Source organism: Medicago sativa, chromosome 4, assembly GCF_051527215.1.
Source record: "Medicago sativa cultivar Bolivia chromosome 4, Bolivia_mono, whole genome shotgun sequence".
In the NCBI taxonomy this organism is placed as follows: Eukaryota; Viridiplantae; Streptophyta; class Magnoliopsida; order Fabales; family Fabaceae; genus Medicago; species Medicago sativa.
Genome location: NC_140752.1, coordinates 32,904,654 through 32,912,500, shown reverse-complemented (window position 1 = coordinate 32,912,500; position 7,847 = coordinate 32,904,654). Strand labels below are relative to the sequence as shown.

General features: G+C 34.1%; 1 long non-coding RNA gene across 1 annotated transcript in view; it reads left to right on the top strand.

Moving 5' to 3' along the window:
- Window positions 1–66, top strand: part of LOC146928852 (uncharacterized) — a 1,426-nt gene extending 1,360 nt beyond the window's left edge. Inside the window, exon 2 of the long non-coding RNA XR_015008217.1 lies at window positions 1–66. This exon is cut by the window's left edge and continues 205 nt beyond it. This is a non-coding gene — a long non-coding RNA (uncharacterized LOC146928852).
- Window positions 67–7,847: the final 7,781 nt, after the last annotated feature.

Below are 7,847 nucleotides of genomic sequence, written 5' to 3'. Positions count from 1 at the left end.
ATTCATTTTCTCTCTCTAGCTTTAAGCTCTATTCTTCTTAATCCAAGTTGTTTTGTGATTTTCATAGTGCACATTGTGCCTTTATGTTATTATCTAAAGATGTTTTTTTTTTTGAGGGATCTAAAGATGTTGTTTGAACAATTTTTCTCCAAGAATGGCATCTTGATTAGTTTGCTTGTATTTTGATTCAACAGATGCTCATATTTTGAGTGAAAAACAGGCTCTCATATTTACATTTTTAGTTCGCCTATTTGCTGGTTATGAAGTATAGTCATATATCTAGCATATACAACACCTAACTAATGCATTACCAACTAGAATGTCAAGGATAACTGACTATACATTAAGCAATGTTGATAAAATTATTATTGTTACATTTCTTTTAAGATGTTCACCTTAATATTATTACTTATTGTGGTGACATAAATTTTATTGAGAACTTACCAGAAGACATTTGTAGATTAACAAGTAGCACCATAGTTCTTGCATTTTGATTTCATTGTATGATTACAATAATTCAAATGAAAAATATTTTGTTCAATTTCAAAAAAGAATACTCTGATTACTGCCTATATCAACAAATGACCAGCTAGGGGATTTTCTCACTGAACCAGTGGCTTCATCCAAGTTCCATTCCTTTGTATCTAAGTTAGGCATGATAAACATCTAACATGATCCAACTTGTGTGAGGATGTTAAAAGACACAGAATTAAAGAATAAAGAAGAAGATAAAGTTGCTTTTATTAAGTTAACTTGCGCATGAAGTAACCAAGCAACTGTTTTGGGCTGTCAAAAAGGCCTTGTTTGAGCAATTTCGTACCTCTAACCTCCATGCTCCAACATCCAAAAAGAGATGAATTGAAGATTCATCTGATACGTCACAAAAAAACACAACTCGATGGAATGAAGTCCCGAAGAATCTTATGAGAAAAAGACACCACCTTTGAAGGCGCCAGGTTTTTCCAAAGAAAACTATACACATTCTCTTCCATTGGGTTTGAGACCTCTTATATGATTAGTGTTGGAACATGTGTGGAAATTGAGTTAAAAGACTAAACACAAATTCCCATGTTGGGTAGAACTAGTGTTGTGTGAATTGAAAAAAGTGGAAGTCCCACATCGGATGGAACACACACATTAGTAGTGTTTATATAGTGGGGGTGTACCTCTAATTAATGGGGGTACATAAGCACTAGAGAAAAAATATATATTGATATATATTTTATTATTTGGAAATGATAAATTTAATCATTATTAGAAAGTGCTTTCTTAGCCCCCAAGAAAGTGCTTTCTTAGCCCCCAAGTTTTGCTAAAATATTTTGGTACATAATATAATATATTTTTGTACTAAATTTAATATATTTTAGTACTCAATTAAGATATTTTTGTACTAGATCTAATATGTGAATTACTTAATCGCAAAGTAATATGTTACTTGTTCCCAAAGTTTCTCATATTACTTGTTCCCAAAGTTTCTCACTTATTAGTTGTGAATTTTCTCTATAAATAGAGAGCTCACACAGTGCATTCCACACACCAAAGAGTTTCATTGAGTTGTCGGGAACTCTTTCTCTCTTCTCCCTTTTTTGACTTGTGTTGACGAGTCTTTCATCTCTTCTCCCTCCTTCGACTTGTATAGCGAGTCATTCTCTTTTTTCTACTCCTTTCTGTCCCTTCGGAATTAAGAGTGTTCTTAAGACCAAAGTCCCTTTTCGGTTTAATGTCCCTTCGGAATTAAGAATGGTCTTAAGTTCATAGTCCCTTTCGATAATATATGTCCCTTCGGAATATAGAGTACTATTAAGATCATAGTCCTTTTTCGTAATACTAATGTCCCGTCGGAATTAAGAATGATCTTAACAGTATATAAATTATTTCAATAATTTTCTATTTGATGAGAAATGGTGGTATCACCATATTTGAGTGGTCGTAGTGCCATATTGATGTTTTGGAGAAATTAAAATTAGAATGGTGGTAAAGCCATATTTCAGTGGTCTCAGCACCATAATAGAATGGTAATAATACCATATTAATTTGAGTGGTTTCAATATTAAAGAGTGGTCTTAGTACCATATTTGAAGGTGTAAATCTCGAACGATTTTCTACAGTGCAGTAGTTAAACGAACAGTTGTAGCTGGGCTTGTTTTATCCTGGAGGCGGCGTGGTTGATAGTCTACATTGCACAATTTTGGGTAGTGCCACGAAACGTCTTAAAGAGAGCGACCTGGTCGTGACTCAACCTAGTAACAACTTCGGTAGATAATAGAATTTGGAAATCCAAATACAACAGTTTGGAAATCCAAAAACAACAATTTTAAGACGTTTCGAACTGTCATGTCTACCGAAGAAGTTACTTATTAAGGTTCGGTTGTCCCTAAATAAAATAAGGATAAATCAAGCTATAGAATTACATCTTTTGACTGAAACGACGAAGTAGTTGTTGTTTTTATACAACAACAGTAAAATCCATCGGAAAACAATATTGATCTTATTTGACATTAAAACCACCTTCGAACTATTTTATGCCGCATGGCTTGTTTACCTTTCATTCATATTAATAAAGAATGTGACTTCTGTGGTTGCAAAAGAATTTTTGGCAAATACGTACAAGTATGAACCTTACTTATGACGTCAGTATTGCTATCGAAAAGCCAACATATGCAGCGAATGGTCATTATTAAAGAATGGATGGCAATGTTCTCATAATTTGATGCAATTAGTTGGGATGGATTCGGATGTGACATTAGTGAATTGCTCTTGGAATAACCATATGGAGAAATGCACAAATTCATAAATTTGAGCACTGGTTAATCGTTTAAAGAAATTATATGAGAAATTTGTTCAAAATATTTGAAACAAATATTAGAAAGAATCTGAATTTTAGATTTCTATTGAATAAGACTGAGTTGACTCAGACTTAAAGAGAGACTTGTGTATCATGCATTCTTGTGGAAAAGATTGCGCATTTGATGGTATGTTCAAAATTAAATTCTCCTTCTATTTTATAAGTTGTGTGATTTTAATATTTGACATATCAAAATTGATCACGAACAAGTGTTTAATTTTAAATTTGAGTAACTTGGATTTAATTCCAACGTTATAATTAGACAATTTTATTTATTGCAGTCAAGATATATGAACCAAAAGTTCATATAAATCAGAATTTAGAGAATATGAATCTCTAAACATAATAAATTATGATATGTGTGAATTTGATGACACATAAATTAGAAATGATAAAATTATATTTTTATCATATTTATTGATGACTGCGAATTTTGGAAAATAAAATTGATATGCTTGATATGTTCAATTTTTATAACAAAAATTGAAATTTATGTTGGATAGAGTATCCAAGTCTAAGAACAAAAATTCTAATTAAGAATTTTTTGAAGAAAAGACAACCCAACTTGTCTTATTTTTGAACTTGGGATTGTCTGACATAAGTTCGGACTTTGAACCCAAGAGAGTTAAACTCACTAGTAGAACCTATGAATGTGTATTCATCGGGTATGCGATAAATAACGAAACATATAGGTTTTATGACCTAAATGTTAAAGTGATCAGAGAATTTAAAAGATGTTGATTTCTATGAAGTAAGTACCCTTGTAAATTAAAGAATAGTGGGGGCACTAGTGGGGGTAAACAAAATTCCCCTTGTATATTAAGAACTAGTGGGGGCACTATATCTAATCACATTCATGTAATTAGAAATAGTTATGAAAACATCATACGAGATGTTATAGAACCTCAAGGAGGTAAGAAAGCTAAAAATGCTAAAGAGTATGAACTTGGTTTATACATTGGAAGAAGATTCATTAAGCCTTAAAGAAGTTATATCCTCATTGGATGCTGAATTATGGCAAAAAGCAATAAACGATGAAATGAATCTTCTAGAGTCTAACAAAACATGACACTTGGTTGACTTGTCTCATAAATCAATCGGTTGTATTTGGATTTTGGAAAAAGGAACTAAAACCTGATGGAACGGTTGATGAATACAAGGCTCTCCTTGTAGTCAAAGGTTTTAGACAGAGAAAAATATAGATTTCTTCGACATTCATTCACCAGTCACGAAAATCATATCCATAAGAGTACTAGTCCCTTTAGCCGCCGTTCATAACTCGATAGTACTCCAAATGGATGTGAAAGTTGCCTCTTTTTATGGTGAACTAGAAGAAGAAATCTATATGAAACAACCGGAAAGTTTTGCGATTCATGGACAAGAAAACAAGGTCTGTAAGTTAGATAATTATTTGTATGGTTTAAAATAAGTTCTTAAGGAAATATTATTATTTCACCGTAAACTTGCAATCATATATTATGATCAAGTGTAAGAACACTTGAGATGGAGTTAGAAAAACTGATGCGAGCATCATTGGCAATACTTAGGTATGTCACTGAATGTATTAGATCCGACATTGCCGATGTCGTGAAACTCTTGTGCAAGTTTACTAGTAGACGGATGAGAAGCATTGCCATGCTATAGAAAGAGTCATGAGGTGCCTTAAGAAGACTATGACTCTAAGATTACTTCACCAGGAGTAACCTATTGTACTTAAATGGTACAAGATATAAAATAGAACATCTTTCAGATGAATATTTAGCGACTAGTGTTTGCATATTGAGCATCACTAGAGGAGTTGTTTGTTAAAACAAATGATATTGACTCAGTCCACTATGGAATGAATCTGAGATGAGAACACTAGAGAAAACTAGTGGAGAAGCAAGTTGACAAGATGCTTGCTAATTGAGATCCATTAGTGGATAAAACCGTTTCCAGAAGTGTTAACTCATTGTGATAGTCTGCAGCTATTACAAAAATTGAGAATCGTTAGAGACGATAATTAAGGCATGAACACATAAAGGATTAGAGAGCTAGCTACTCTCAAAAGGAACGGTTAAAGTAGATCATGTACGTACTGATAAAGAATTAGTTAATCCTTTGACGAAAGGAATTACTAAAAAGAAAGTCCTAAACACATCCAATAGGATGGGACTTATGCCCAAAGGTCACAAGTGATGGTAACCCGACCTACATGACTGGAGATCCCAAGAAATAGGTTCAATGGGTAATAACAAGTCACAAGTGATAGAACATGCTATGTTAAAAGTAAGAAAGCATGATTCCTGCAGCGATAGAAGGATGAGATAATAGAAACTCTTAATGAGATCTATACTCTATTTGGAGTGGAGTACATAGCTACAAGAGTACTCTTGATAGACTCACCTATACGAATGTGGAACTAAGGGCCGGTTCCTATGGAATTCGGGGCAGAATACCTAGAGCGTTCGTTAAAATCGGGATACACGTGCAAGGCCATAAACGCACGGGCTTTTAGAATACACCTTATGAAAAGGTTTGTGTGTGAGTTCTATGTCTGAGATAGAATTCAATGCTGTAAGCAACTCTTGTTAATCAGAATTTTACTCGCTATGCAAAGGTTCAAGTTGTAAGCGACACCTTTGTTTACTAGCAAATCTTATGGAGACGTTTTTGACGTTACTTCTGAAACCATTTTTTAAATTCAAGTGGGGGATTGTTGGAACATGTGTGGAAATTGAGTTAAAAGACTAAACACAAATTCCCATGTTGGGTAGAACTAGTGTTGTGTGAATTGAAAAAAGTGGAAGTCCCACATCGGATGGAACACACACATTAGTAGTGTTTATATAGTGGGGGTGTACCTCTAATTAATGGGGGTACATAAGCACTAGAGAAAAAATATATATTGATATATATTTTATTATTTGGAAATGATAAATTTAATCATTATTAGAAAGTGCTTTCTTAGCCCCCAAGAAAGTGCTTTCTTAGCCCCCAAGTTTTGCTAAAATATTTTGGTACATATTTTGGTACATAATATAATATATTTTTGTACTAAATTTAATATATTTTAGTACTCAATTAAGATATTTTTGTACTAGATCTAATATGTGAATTACTTAATCGCAAAGTAATATGTTACTTGTTCCCAAAGTTTCTCATATTACTTGTTCCCAAAGTTTCTCACTTATTAGTTGTGAATTTTCTCTATAAATAGAGAGCTCACACAGTGCATTCCACACACCAAAGAGTTTCATTGAGTTGTCGGGAACTCTTTCTCTCTTCTCCCTTTTTTGACTTGTGTTGACGAGTCTTTCATCTCTTCTCCCTCCTTCGACTTGTTTAGCAAGTCATTCTCCTTTTTCTACTCCTTTCTGTCCCTTCGGAATTAAGAGTGTTCTTAAGACCAAAGTCCCTTTTCGGTTTAATGTCCCTTCGGAATTAAGAATGGTCTTAAGTTCATAGTCCCTTTCGATAATATATGTCCCTTCGGAATATAGAGTACTATTAAGATCATAGTCCCTTTTCGTAATACTAATGTCCCGTCGGAATTAAGAATGATCTTAACAGTATATAAATTATTTCAATAATTTTCTATTTGATGAGAAATGGTGGTATCACCATATTTGAGTGGTCGTAGTGCCATATTGATGTTTTGGAGAAGTTAAAATTAGAATGGTGGTAAAGCCATATTTGAGTGGTCTCAGCACCATAATAGAATGGTAATAATACCATATTAATTTGAGTGGTTTCAATATTAAAGAGTGGTCTTAGTACCATATTTGAAGGTGTAAATCTCGAACGATTTTCTACAGTGCAGTAGTTAATCGAACAGTTGTAGCTGGGCTTGTTTTATCATGGAGGCGGCGTGGTTGATAGTCTACATTGCACAATTTTGGGTAGTGCCACGAAACGTCTTAAAGAGAGCGACCTGATCGTGACTCAACCTAGTAACAACTTCGGTAGATAATAGAATTTGGAAATCCAAATACAACAGTTTGGAAATCCAAAAACAACAATTAGCAAGCAACTCTTCCACTTATACATAGAATTTACCTTAAAAGAACCGTTATCCTTCGGCCTCCACCAGCAAACATCCTCCTTACGAGTCCCCGTTCAAGCTTCTAACACACTTCCAAAGCAAATAAATCTCAACGCTAAAATAATCTGGTTCCATTTCGTTAATGAAGCCTTCCTTTTGGTTTGAAAGTGAATAACTTCGAGGGAACCTAACACGAAGAGGGTTATCACCCACCCAATAATCCATCCAAAACCTCCTGCTTACACTATTTACTACCCTCATAACAACCTCCTTATTGAACCAATTCCCACCCACAGGTTCTTCCAGCAACACAATATTCTTCCACTACTGTGAATAACACACCACTTCCGTCATTAAACATGTTAATATTATTAGTCCCATACTTGCTATATAAAATGTCATTCCAAAGAGAGTCACCTTGTTGAATTAACCTCCATCTCCATTTTACCAAAAGACTTGAATTGACAACCTGAATGTCCCTCACATCAAGCCCCCTTTGCTCTTCTAATGATAAACCACACTCCACTTCACCCAACTTACTTTCAAACTTCCCCAAACTTCTCATCAAAGGAAATTTCTTTGAATCCTCACTATCTTTCTTCAAACGCATACCGACATCTTCACAAATGATAGGAAGAAAACAGGATTTGAATTCACCATTGAATTAAGAAGGACAATCCAACCACCAGGACTCGTATAGATTGCACCCATTACTTAGGATTAACTCCCACCGATAACCCAAATATTTAATCTCCCTTTCAATTGCTCTAAAAGTGGCTCTTGAGTAAATTTCGCTCCAGGATAAACTCCCACCGGTAACCCTAAATATTTAAAAGGTAAAGATCCTTCATTACAATTCAAAAAGTAACACGCCATGTCCATGAACTCCCTTTGCACATTATACCAACCAAACAACTTTTAAAAAAGTTAATTTTGAAACCCAACATCATCTCAAAACCTTTAAGCAACGCCTTCAAT